This window comes from Oryctolagus cuniculus, chromosome 2 (genome assembly GCF_051225735.1).
Source record: "Oryctolagus cuniculus isolate XC-2025 breed Fujian yellow rabbit chromosome 2, ASM5122573v1, whole genome shotgun sequence".
In the NCBI taxonomy this organism is placed as follows: Eukaryota; Metazoa; Chordata; class Mammalia; order Lagomorpha; family Leporidae; genus Oryctolagus; species Oryctolagus cuniculus.
Window position 1 is genome coordinate 100,311,647 of NC_142868.1, and position 13,725 is coordinate 100,325,371.

General features: G+C 37.4%; 1 pseudogene; it reads right to left on the reverse strand.

The window, feature by feature from the left end:
• Positions 1-254: 254 nt before the first annotated feature.
• Positions 255-932, reverse strand: LOC138848343 (BAG family molecular chaperone regulator 5-like; annotated as a pseudogene).
• Positions 933-13,725: the final 12,793 nt, after the last annotated feature.

The following is a 13,725-nucleotide window of genomic DNA, read 5'->3' on the forward strand; positions in this document are numbered from 1 at the left end:
TTCCTTTAATTAATTCTATATCTACTCAATCTTCCAATTAGCACTAAATCACTACTCACTGACCAGAGTCCCCTAATATGAAGCTTGAGCTCAAGAACCCAGAATTCACCATTTAATGACTTTGGCTTTGACCAGATTTTGAATTTGTAAATTTGAAACCATCATTAAGGTTGTAGGAGTAGTTTCCTTGCTATCTATTTTATTGGTTGTAATCCTAAGAATAAACTGCCTTTCTAATTTGTACAAGAATTATCTCAATTTTCCTTTAAAAGACCATTCAGTGGGTGTGCATCCTCTGAGAGTTGCAGTGAGCACACACCCATCAGAAGCGTGATCACCATGCCATGGGCCTATTTGCTGTGCACATCACAGAACTTATCTAGGCAATGGATGGGTGTGCATCCTCAGAGAGTGGCAGTTAGGGCTGCTTTCTGATGCAGTCTTCGATAACTTTTTGCATGGCACAGATTTTGGTTAAGGCTAGATACCTTGCTTCCTGCAGTGAGATCTTCCCACTGGTTTTCATCATGTGGATCAGCCTCAAGATGACGTCCTGGATGCTCTCTCCAAAGTTGTTGGTGGCGCAGCTGCCCCTAGCTATATAAAGACACTATCCCCTGCACCAGAGACTGGGCCTCCTTGAAGATGTTCTGGGTCTCAGTGGGGAGTGGGAGGCTGACATTCTGCCCCAGTTCCTTGAGGAGGCACTCCATCTCCTGTGCCATCTGCTTCCTGCTTGCCTGGATGTCTCCTTTTCCCTCCTTATCCAGAGTCTATTTCAAAAAGCTGTGTCATCAGAATCCTCTCCAGTTTCTTGTAATTCTTGTCATTGACAGGCCACTGAAGCCAATGACTTGCTGTTCTATGTTCCTCACTTCCTTCTGCATTTGCTGGAGCCTATTAATAGAAGGGTGTTGGTTTCCCATATCCATACTTTGGTTGTGTTCAGTTTCATAAGCACTGTGCCACCCACAGCATGGTGCCCCATTGATTTCCAAAAATCACTTTTGTGCAAAGATTATATAACAATTGCCTTCCAGCGATATACTTGTCTTATGTGCTGTGCTGTTCCATCAGTGATCCAAACATGTTTCTGCTCCTCGGTTAACTTATTGTATCTTGCATTTCAACAGACAGGAGGGATTTTTTTTTGCAAGGTGAAAGTTGATTTACATGTTGGAGAGGATCCTTCATTAGCTATTCTTTCATGTAATGATGTAATTCCAACTTTATCTAGTTTAGCTCTTTTTATATATCATTTACATTTAATTATACTACATTACTATGCATGCCCTATTTTATGTTAAGCAGTAATACTCATATCACTGCCATTACAGGTATTCAAGCATAGGAGAACTTCATGTGCAATTGTTAATTGTTTGGTTTCAACTAAAGCCCAATATGCAGCCAACAGCTGCTACTCAAAAGGGGTGTACTGAATGCCAAAAGCAATACATAGATCAGTGTGATCCCAATCAAAATATCAAATACATTATCTCATATCTGGAAAGAAAAGACTGTAAAATTCATATAAAATCACAAGAGACCTTGAATGACTAAAGCAATCATAAAAAATAAAAATAAAGCTGGAGTCATGACAATATCAGGTTTCAAGACATAGTACAGAACAGTTATAATAAAAACAGATTGGTATTGGCACAGAAATAGACATGTGGGCCAGTGCATCAGAAACCCTACAAAATAATCCAAACATCTACAACCAACTAATTTTTGACAAATGAGCTAAAATTGCTCCCTGGAGAAAGGACCGTCTCTTCAACAAATGGTGTTGGGAAAATTGAATCTCTAAATGAAAAAGTACAAAACAATATCCCTACTTATTAACTCTAAACCTAAAGGTCTGATATAAACCTAAGGCCTGAAATTATCAAATTACTAGAGGAAAACATGGAGAAACATTGAAAGTCATTGAAGCACAGGTAATACAGGCAAGAACAGGCAATGAATTGTATCAAGCTAAGAAGCATCTGCATATCAAACACTCAACAAAGTGAGGAGGGAACCAACAAAATGGGAGAATATATTTATAAACTATTCATCTTAAAAGGGATTAATATCCAGGATATGTAAGGCACTCAAGAAGCTCAACAAAAAGAAAATCCAGTTAAGAAATGGGCTAAGAATATGAACAGGGATTTTTCAAAGAATAAAATACAAATGGCCAACAGCTGCATGAAAAGTTGCTCAGGATCAATGGCAGAAACATGCAAATAAAAGCCACAATGAACTGGAAGCTCCTGGTTCCTGGATTCAGCATTGCCCAGCCCCAGGCATTGCAGACATTTGAGAAGTGAACCAGCTGAGGAAGTTTTCTTTCTCTCTCTCTCTCTCACTCTCTCTAGCTCTGCCTTTAAAATAAACAAGAAGATCCTTTTTTAAAAAGATAAAAATATATAAAGTGGTAAGCATATACAAAGGTAGTTTTTGAAAAATAGTACATTAACTTGCATTTAAAATGTAAAATAAAGGAAAATGATGGAAATGAAGCAAGCATCTTGGTAATTACCAAGAAAGCCTTGAGGAAAAGACACTTACATCTACAGCTACAATCTGGAACTAAAAAATTAAAGTTAAATTTATAGTCCTCTAGAATTCCAGAAAAGCTCAATTGCATAACAACTGAGAATTGAGAATGACTGAATGGGTTAAGATAGCTCTGAGAATTTGGGGACATAAAATATTTGCAAAGAGAATTTAGATGATTTCCATCAAGTTGATATTACAAAAAAAATGCCACCCAAGAAGGCCTAAATTTAATAATAGAAGGGTTGGCTTATAATAGGATATTGATGACATTAACAGGTCACACAATTGAATTCAATGCATCATCAACCAAAACAATGCATATTTTATAACATAAATTTTATTTAAATAATTGTTATTAGAAGGCTGTGCTAATATAGGATAAGCATTAGAGTGATTAACAGACATAAAGGTATTTGGTGAACAATAGTCCAGTACATTATTTACTATCAGAAAAATGTTTAAATCAAGAAGGTAAGTCAAGGAAAGTGAAAAGAAAACTTAATTTAAATAAATTGATGAAGCCACAATGAAAAGGTTAACCATGATAGGCTATGGTTCTCTGTACAAGGATTGGCTTACACTACATTATTATGTATACATATATACATATATTCTATAGTATACACAGAATTAAAAAAAATACATGTTGTTATTTAACCTATATTCTGATTACTGTAAGTAGCAGTAAGTAATAGTGTAGGGACAACAATAGCATGACACATATATACAAAAAACTGTGTGAACCATTGTGTCTTAAATATGCACTAAACTTGATAAGTGAAAGGAAAGATCAACAATGGTAAGTAAAGAAAATATCAAGCCCTTTACCAGAAAAACCTTAATGAAATCTACTCACATCTATAGCTACACTTAAAAATACAAATTATCAAAAGTTTGTTTATATGCATAAACCACCAGAAAAGTTAAGCTATATCACCTGGAAAAAGAGAAAGATATTATGGGCCAAAAATGGTTTTGATAAACTGTAAACATAAAAGTGGCCAAGAAATTTATCACAATTTTGAGTATGTTGAAGACCTTCCAATATAAAAGTCAAGCAACAAACTGATAGGTTTAGTCATAGAATGGCCTTCCATTAGGTTACGATAATATACACAGGTGATAATAAATTCAAAGAAGGGATGGTATTTTGTCATAGTGGGTTATACCGCCTCCTATTATACCAGCATCTCATATGGTGCTGGTTCATGACCCAGCTGTGCCAGTTCCAATACAGCTCTCTATTAATAGCTTGGGAAAGCAGTTGAAATATGTCACAAGCACTTGTGCCACCCATGTGCAAGACCCTAAAAAAGCACCTGGCTCCTGCCTTTGGCCCTAGCTCCAACTATTGTGGCCATTGGAAAGTGAACCAACAGTTAGAAAATATTTTTGAGATTTATTTATTTATTTTGAAAGTCAGAGTCATACACAGAGAGAAGGAGAGGCAGAGAGAGAGAGAGAGAGAGAGAGATCCTCCTAGCGCTTGTTCACTCCCCAATTGGCCATAATAGCCAGAGCTATGCTGGTCTGAAGCCAGGAGCCAGGAGCTTCCTCCAGGTCTCCCACATGGGTGCAGGGGCCCAAGGACTTGGGCCATCTTCCACTGCTTTCTCAGGCCATAGCAGTGAGATGGATCAGAAGTGGAGCAGCCAGGACTCGAACCAGCACCCATATGGAATTCTGGCACTGCAAGTGGCGGCTTTACCCCCTTTGCCACAGCGCCAGCCCCCAAAAAATCTTTTATCTTTGTCCCTCTCTCTGTGTAACACTTTCAAATAAAAAATAGAAAAAAGAAAAAAGAATAAACAGAAAGACAAAATTTTCAAGAGAGGTGTATTAGTTACAGTAAAAACTATACTTTCATTACTGTGAATACAATTCGGTTACTTGATAATTACAATAATAATGTAACAAGCACATCTAAGAGATTTTTGTGAAAAAAGTTCATTACTTCTACATTAAAAAGAACAAAATAGCAAAGTTTTCTAAAAAAAGAAAGAAAAGAGCAAAATTAAAGAATAGAAATAGAACAAAGATCATTCAAATAACTAGAACTTTAAAGCAGATGTTTGTATCTAGAGTTATATTTTTAAATTTTACACATACATAAACAAATACTAATATATATTATCTATATATTTATATATTATTTAGCATCAGGAAAATATAGTTTGGAGTTTCCAGTTTCTGATTACTATGAGATTGTGGAGTGAAGCACTAGATTGTAACTCACACTGTCTGCCATTTGTGTCTCTCTACCAGTTTTTAAAATTAAATTAAAAATAAATATAATTTTAGGATAAATATCATTTCAAGATCCTCCCACTTACTCACATAATTGCCAGGACATGTACAGTATCTAGACCCCCAGAGGAAAACTAAAATAACAAAATCTAAGAAACCTTGTCTCAGAGTTCTATAAAAAACCAGAAATGCATTTATATATTTATATATAACTTTACATACATTTATATATGTATGCATATATTACCTTGAGGTGAGAAAATGATTAACCTTGACTAGGATAGCGCTAACACACTATGTACATAGGTTTCCAGGACACCTATAGAATGTTGGGAGTGAAAAGCCCATGAGAGTATTTCAGGCATGGAAAGCCAAGACACTCTGGCAAAAAGATCTCTGTGAGTGAGATCCCAGTGGAAAGAACAGGTCTTCAAAGAAGGAGGTACCTTTCTTTTTTTTTTTTTTAACTTTTATTTAATGAATATACGTTTCCAAAGTACGAATAATGGATTACTATGGCTTCCCCCCCATACCGTCCCACCCACATCCCTCCCCTTTCCCACTCCCTCTCCCCTTCCATTCACATCAAGATTCATTTTCGATTATCTTAATATACAGAAGATCAGCTTAGTATACATTAAGTAAGGATTTCAACAGTTTGCTCCCACACAGAAACATAAAGTGAAAAATAATAGATGATTTTTTTTAAATGATGATGAAATCAGATCAGACCTATTGTCATGTTTAATCCCAGTGAGAGTCAAGTTGGGAGTTGATAGTTTCGTTTCTTTTCTTTTTTTTTTTTTTTTGAGGTACCTTTCTCTGAAGGGAGGAGAGAACCTCCACTTTGACTATGACCTTGTCTAAACAAGATAAGAATCGGAGAACTCAGAAGGCTTCCATAGCCTTGGAAACTCATGACTGGAGCATAGGGAGATTACTGATGCCATAGACAGGAGTGTCAATTGGTAAAGTCAACAACAGGAGTCACTGTGCACTTACTCCTCATGCAAGATCTCTGTCCTTAATGTGCTGTGCATTGAGATTTAATGCTATAACGAGTACTCAAACAGTATATTTCACTTTGTGTTTCTATGGGGGTGCAAACTGTTGAAATCTTTACTTAATGCATACTAAACTGATCTTCTGTAAAAAAAAAAAAAAAGAAATTATCAATTCCCAACTTGACTCTCACTGGGATTAAACATGACAATAGGTCTGATCTGATTTCATCATCATTTAAAAATCATCTATTATTTTTCACTTTATGTTTCAGTGTGGGAGCAAACTGTTGAAATCCTTACTTAATATATACTAAGCTGATCTTCTGTATATAAAGAGAATCGAAAATGAATCTTGATGTGAATGGAAGGGGAGAGGGAGTGGGAAAGGGGAGGGTTGCGGGTGGGAGGGACGTTATGGGGGGAAGCCATTGTAATCCATAAGTCGTACTTTGGAAACTTATATTCATTAAATAAAAGTTAAAAAAAAAAGAAAAAGAAAAAGAAAATTTAAATCATCGTGGCCACCAGTTCAAGAGCTGGGAATGGTCTAGAATAGATGATTAGTGAAAAAAGTGAGCTCCATTAATTCAAAGATGAAACAGAAAATTAAATTTCCAAAATGAAACAAATCAAGTTCCATAAAAGTCTTTAAAATCTAAAAAAAAAAAATCTCTGCTAATGAGATTGATGGACCGGACCCAAGATTATACTCAGAAACTGTGAAAGAATGAGTATTTTATTGTGAGCCATAAGTAAAAGCCAAATATACGGATTGTTATTTGGTGGAAAATAGTCCATAATTAACTTGAAAAATTATACCATGACAGAGAAACGTGCTTTGGAAAATTTCCAAGATCAGAAGTTAATTAACAGTTCCAGGAACATCCAGAAAAATTAGCCATATATCCACTGCTGATGAGAACGAAGGTACTGTCCCTAAATTGTGCTCAAATCCACTAAACCTGACAGCATTAGGACAACTTCTACCATTTAGAGCAGGTTGATGACCACACAATGATTAGGCAAACTATGGTACCCATCATTTTTCTGTGTTATGATTGTAAAAATCTAGGTTATTAATTATGTATTTAGGTGATGTTAATCAATTCTAAGGCATATATTTTAGAAAAATTTTATTTAATACATATAAATTTCAAAAGTACAACTTTTTTTGATGGCCCATTCATTCCACTGGGATCTCATTCACAGAGACATTTCATTTAGGCCAGAGTGTATCTTGATATCAGGGTATCTTGATATTGTGAAAGCCTACTTTATGGTGTAGCATGTAGAATTTTGCAAAGATTTGAGGAGTGCTGGAGCAGAATGAGAATGTTATTGAATTGTTCAAATGCTCTATATTTTATATGTATGTACAGATATTTGAATTTGTTTTTTAATTTGATTTTGAGTTTTTCTGCTTAACTGCTTTTCAAGAGAGAGCCTGACCCTAACCTTGACCCTAACCCTAACAGCCCTAACCCTGACCCTGACCCTAACCTTGATCCTAAATCTTAGCCCTGAGCCTGACCCTAACCTTGACCCTAACCCTAACCCTGACCCTAAACCCTGTATATATAGCCTCTCTTACTGCTATCCCTATATTCTAACTCCTATAGCTTTTTCTGTCCTCACCATTAATTCTAAACCATTTTGCTAAATCTTTATCATAAATCATCACCTTAATAGTGTCATCCACATTTTGATGTGTCTGGCATATGAATGATCCAAATTTTAATCACATTGTGTTTCCATGTATTCACCCTATTCAGAGATTTTCCAAGAGCTTGCCAATGTTGCTAAGAACATAGTCTTCCTGTATCATTGGAGATCATTAGTTTTAAGAACTCTGTGTAATGAATTTAGGTCAACAGCCCAACACCAGAATGTAAGATGTTTCTAGCAATTTTCTCTCTAAGAACATAGAAGATATTTTGTAATTCTGTATCAAGAACTGGTGACAGATACCAAATATGATGGGATCTTCAAAAGTTTGTGGGACAATGGAAGTAAAACATATTTTCTCTAAATTTTTTGTAGAAAAAAAATATGTTAGTATGTCAAACCTGTGATTTAGAACAACATCATTTAACTTGTTGATGAAAATGGAACAGTGTAATAAATAAATAGCTGAAAACGCAGCTAGTTTTCTCAATGCTGGCATGAGCAATTTTGTAAGTAAGTGGGGAAGGTTTGGATGATACCTATTATGATGAGCAAGAGTCCACTGATTGGAAACAGCATGATAGACTCATGTTTAGGTCATATACAGACAGTTACACATAGACATCTTTAAAACTAGTTATGTTTTGGTAAGTTGGAATACACATACGTTTTTGCTCTTTCAGTTGTGAGGGTCAAGATACAATGAATACATTAGGTTTCCAGATATAAGTTTTTATACCATTCTCTAATAAAAGGAGCCAGTGCTCCATGAAGAAATGGCTGATACTATGTGTGGAAGTAAATATGTTAGGTAGGATAATCCTGAAGAATTAAATAGTAAGGAATTGGTGGGAGTGGGGATGGGAATGAAAGAATTTGCAAGGAAAGCAGGAACAAATGTCAGATCTCTCAATGGCAAAGGTAAGAATGTACAAAGAACATCCTGTAGAAGTATATAATAACACAAAGTAATGATCCTGGCATCCATACTGTTACATATAATCAAATAGATTTTTATAATGGGATTGAATAGAAATATCTTGTGGAGAATTCCAAATACTTGATATAGACACTCAGCCATCTAGGAGATAGAATTAACTCCCCACTCCTTACGTGTGGGCATTGCCAAGTGACTTCATTCAAAAGGACACAATATGGACATGAGGAAAAGGTACATCCTGTTAAGAAACTGAAAACCCTCCCTTGGCCAGGTGATCCTAGTTAGCATTAACCTGATCATTCACCTTGAGAGCATAAAGTGAGAACACTTCACCTCTGACATGCTTCACCAAAATTGCAACCACAGTATCATTAGGAAAAACAACAAATAAATCCCAATAGGGGACATTCCAGAAAATGCCTGATCAGATTCCACAACACTGTCAGTGTCATCAGAACAAGCGAAGTCTGGACAGCCAGAAAGAGCCTAGGAGACCTGAGGACTAAATGTGTGGGATCCTGAGTCAGGAAAGTTAGAAAGAATAGAATGAAAACAAGTTGTGGGCTCTGTTTAATAGCAGAGCAACATTTGATCTTTGTTGATAAATGATGTAAGATGTTAAGTCACTTGATACAAATGATACAGTTAGTAACAGGAAACTATGTTGGGGCTACATGGGATATCAATACATTCTCTGCATTATTTCTGTAGCAAACAAAAACAAACCGAAAATTGACACTTTATTATAAAACAGAGTTTTCTAAACATCTGCTTAAGTATTAACTGATTTCTAATATTGAAATAAGGCAGTTAAGTAGACCAACTAGTAGAGAAAAGCCTGGAATTGTGCTTAAAGATCTCCCTCTGGAATAGACCCAGCAGCGGACGGGCCCGCAGTCCAGCGCTGACTGATCTCAACCCAGTTTCATTCTACAGAGCCGACGCCTAGGTGGGAAGGCAGCTCAGCTCACCTCGCAGTTCAGTTAGCCCAAGAGAGCCAACTGGGTTCACCCAGTCTAAGACGCCTGCAGCGGTAAGAGGCGCACTAGCTTTGCACCTGTCACAAATACTCATGGTGGAGATTAGACCGATGTTCTGAAAAACAGCAACGAAAATACTGAATCTGCCATTAGCACGACAGAAAGCAAAACTTAATTTGGAGGCGTCTCTCCTGAATTTTTGAAAATATTTAAAAACCAGCTTTGGACAATCACCGACAGCTGGCAGGGCGGAGTCTCATCTGCTTCGCCCGCAGAAGCTCACAGGGAGGCCCCAGGAGCCGGTTTCTCATTGTAGACTGGAGTTCTATAACACACAAAAAGACAGTGTTTACACTTACTGTCCTGTTCTAAGTTTTAATAATCTACTTCTCATTACTTTCTGCTCCTTTAACACCGTGCGAACCGCGAGTGAGCGCAGGTGTGCGGGGCGTGCACAGGCCCTTGCCCATGGCTGGGGCTCAGGGGCGACTCCGCCTTCTGCCGCCGCCCTGCCACCCGACCTTACCAGGGACTCCAGAAGCGGAGCTCCGTGTTTCTCCTCCCTGTTTCTCTGCGCCAGGATCCCCCGGAAGCAGACCTGGGACCCGTGCGAAAGCCTCGGCAGGCTATGGCAGCGGCGGCTGAGCCCAGTAGAGACCCCGGGCTGCTCCCCCGGGAGGGAAGGTCTGTGGGCTCCCTCGGCGCTCAGTGCGGGCCCAGGGGCCTCCTCGCACCTCCACCTCACTCCCGCACAGTTTCCTCACCTTTCCTCGCTCTTCCTCAGCTTTCCTTGCTCTTCCTCAGGTTGACCCCGTCAGCCCGGGCCACGAAGGCCTCTCCCTGGGTCAGTCCCAAGGAGAAGGAGACCCTAGACGGAGACATCTCGCTGGAGGTGGCCCCGAGAGAATGAAGCTCCGCCCCTCGCTGTGGGGACGGCGACAGCCCCATGGGGATTTGGGGTGCATCACGGGGGTCCAAGGACGTGGGTCAGGGAGACAGAGGGCACTTCCGGGGGGGGGGTGCGCTCTGTGCGCCGAGGCCGGGCGCACCCTGGCGGCAATCCTGGTAAACCGGAAAGTCACTGCTCTGATTTCCCAGGTCTTGATTGGAATCCATGAAAACAACCAGAGGCAAAGCAGATTTGCAGTGGAAAAAAGTCAATTAATTTCCTATATGACAGTGATAATATATAAAGTTTGTAAATTTAAGACTGAAATAGGTGTTTTTTGTAAAGCAATATCATTTACAATTACACAGCCTAAATTCAAAGCATGATTCAAACTGTGAAGTCAATCCATCCTAGCACTAACTGTAATCTGATAGCAAATACTAAATAAATATACTATGAAACTCAGACCATTAATGGAAGGTTACACATCTACAATCTTAAACTTTTCTTGATCTATATCCAGAAAAGAATATAGTTGTCAACCCAGATTTCAATTTCAGCCCTAATCCAAGCACAACCTTTACCAGAACATAATCCTATTGTTCCTTTGAGTCCTGGCTGGGACATTCTTGAATGTATCATTTCCATCTAAAACTTGAACTCTTTTCAGCCTGTCAAATTTTAATGGTGCATTTTATGATTGCCCATTAGCTTTTAAGTTGGCAGCATCACATGTGTCATTCTCAGTTTAAGATGCTTAGTCTTAAGTGCCCAGGTGCAAGGAGTTGCTATTCAAAAAGGGCACATATCTTGCAGGTACCTTAAACAACTTCCAAGTGCAAAATAAGAGAGGCTACTGCATCACAGTGATAGCCTTTGATCCATCTTGAGTTGATTCTTGTATATGGTGAGAGGTATGGATCTTTGCCAGCAAACATTTGTTGAAGGGATTTTCCTTAATCCATTGTATGGTCTGAGCACTTTTGTCAAAAATCAGTTGACGTATGTCTGTGGATTCATTTCTGGGCTCTCTATTCTCTTATACTGATTTATGTATCAGTGTTTATACCAGTAACATGCTGTTTTTTAAATTAATTAATTAATTTTTGACAGAGTGAGAGAGAGAGAGAGAGAAAGAGAAAGGTCTTCCTTCCATTGGTTCAGTCCCCAAATTACCGCCTCAGCTGGTGCTGAGCCAATCTGAAGCCAGGAGCCAGGTGCCTCTTCCTGGCCTCCCATGCAGGTGCAGGGGCCATCCTCCACTGTCCTCCCGGGCCACAGCAGAGAGCTGGACTGGAAGAGGAGCAACCTGGACTAGAACCTGGCACCCATATGGGATGCCAGCACCGCAGGTGGAGGATTAACCAAGTGAGCCACGGTGCTGGCCCAACATGCTGTTTTAATACTATAGATTTGTAGTATGCTTTGAAGTCAGGTATTGTGTTTCCTCCAGCTTTATTTTTATTGTTAAGGATTGCTTTGGCTATTCTAGGTCTTTTTTGATTCAATATGAATTTTAGGATTCATATTAATATTTATATTCATCATATAATTTTGTAAAGAATATCATTGGCATTTTGATATGGATTGCACTGACTCTGTAGATTGCTTACAACAGTTAGATATTTCAGTGATACTGATTCTTCCAATCCATGATCAAGGAATATCTTTCCATTTTTTTGTGTGTCCTTGATGATTTCTTTCATCCATGTTTGATAATTTTCATTATAGAGATATTTCACTTCTCTGCTTAAATTTACTCCTAAATATTTGATTATTTTGTGGCTATTGTGAATGGTATTTCTTTCTTGATTCCTGTTTCAGAGAGTTCATTATTAGCATATAAAACAGCTACTTTTTTGTATGTTTCATTTGTAACCTCTAACTTTACTGAGTTGGTTTATCAATTCTAACAGCTTTTTGGTGTAGTGTTTAGGTTTACAACACCATGTCATCTGAAAACATGGATAATTTGATTTCCTATCTTCGATTTTGGTGCCTTTATTTCCTTCTTCTCTGTAATTGCTCTTGATAAATCTTCCAGTACTATATTCAATAAGACCAGTGAAAGTGGACATCCTTGTCTTGTTCCAGATCTGAGAGGAAAATACTTTCAGCCTTTCTCCATTTTGTATGATATTGGGTGTTGGCTTTTTTGGGGTGTTGGTTTTTCATATATAGCCTTTATAATTTTGAGATACAATCATTCTATACCCAATTTGTGGAGTTTTTTAATCATGAAGGGGTATTAAATCTTATCAAAAGCTTTCTAAGCATCTTTTGAAATGGCCATGTAGTTTTTGCTCTTCATTCTATTGCTGTGATTTATGATAATTTTGATCTGTGAATGTTGAACCACCTTTGCATTTCTGGGATAAATCCCATTTGATCATGATATGTGAATTTTTATGCAGTTTTGGATTCAATTTGCTAGTATTTTGTAGAGAATCTATGCATCTGTGTTCATTAAGGATATACATATGTAGTTTCCTTTTCATGTTGCAACTTTGTTCAGTTTTGGTATTAAAGTGACGCTGGAATCATAAAAGGAGTTTGACAGGGTTCCATCCTGTTCAATATCTTGGAATAGTTTGAAAAAGTATTGGAGTTTCTTCCTTCTTGAATGTTTTGCAGAATTCAGTAGTAAAGCCATCAGGACCTGGACTTTCCCTTGATGGAAGGCTTCAGTCTCATTGCTTATTATGGGTCTGTTTAGATTGTTGATATCATCTTCATTTAATCTTGGTAGGTTATGTGAATCCAGGAATTTATCAAATTCTTTGAGGTTTTCAGTTTATTAGTATATTCTTAGTAGTTTTTATGATCCTTTTTATTTCAGTGTGTTGGCTGTTATGTCTCTTTTTTATTTCAAATTTTATTTATTTGAGTTTTATCTCTTTTTTTCCTTGTTTGTCTGGCTAGAGATTTAGCTATCCTGTTTATCTTCTCAAAAACCAACTTTTTGAGGCAGGTGGAGCTGTGCCAAAGACAGGTAAAAACAAAACAAAAACCAACTTTGTGTTTTGTTGATCTTTTGTATTTTTTTAAGTTTCAATTTCATTTATTTCTGCTCTGATTCTTATTATTTTTCATGCTCTGCTGATTTGGGGTTTGGATTATTTTTGTTTTTTTTAAGTCTTCAAGATGCATAATTAGATCTTTGAGACATTCTTTTTAAAATAAGCACTTAATTCCATAAACTTCCCTTTTAATACTGCCTTTGCTGAATCCCACAGGTTTTTTTAATTCAAATTGTTTATTGTTCAAAGAATGATGTATAGTTTCTGTAAAATTATTTTATATTTGTAGTACAGCTGGTAGTCAAAGATTATTACATTTCTCAATCCAAGGCATGGATTGCAAACTCATTTATTTATCTATTGACTTGTATTTAAACCATTTTCTAGGGAAAAGAAATTGCCACTGGGGTTCATGAAGTGTAACAACAAACTA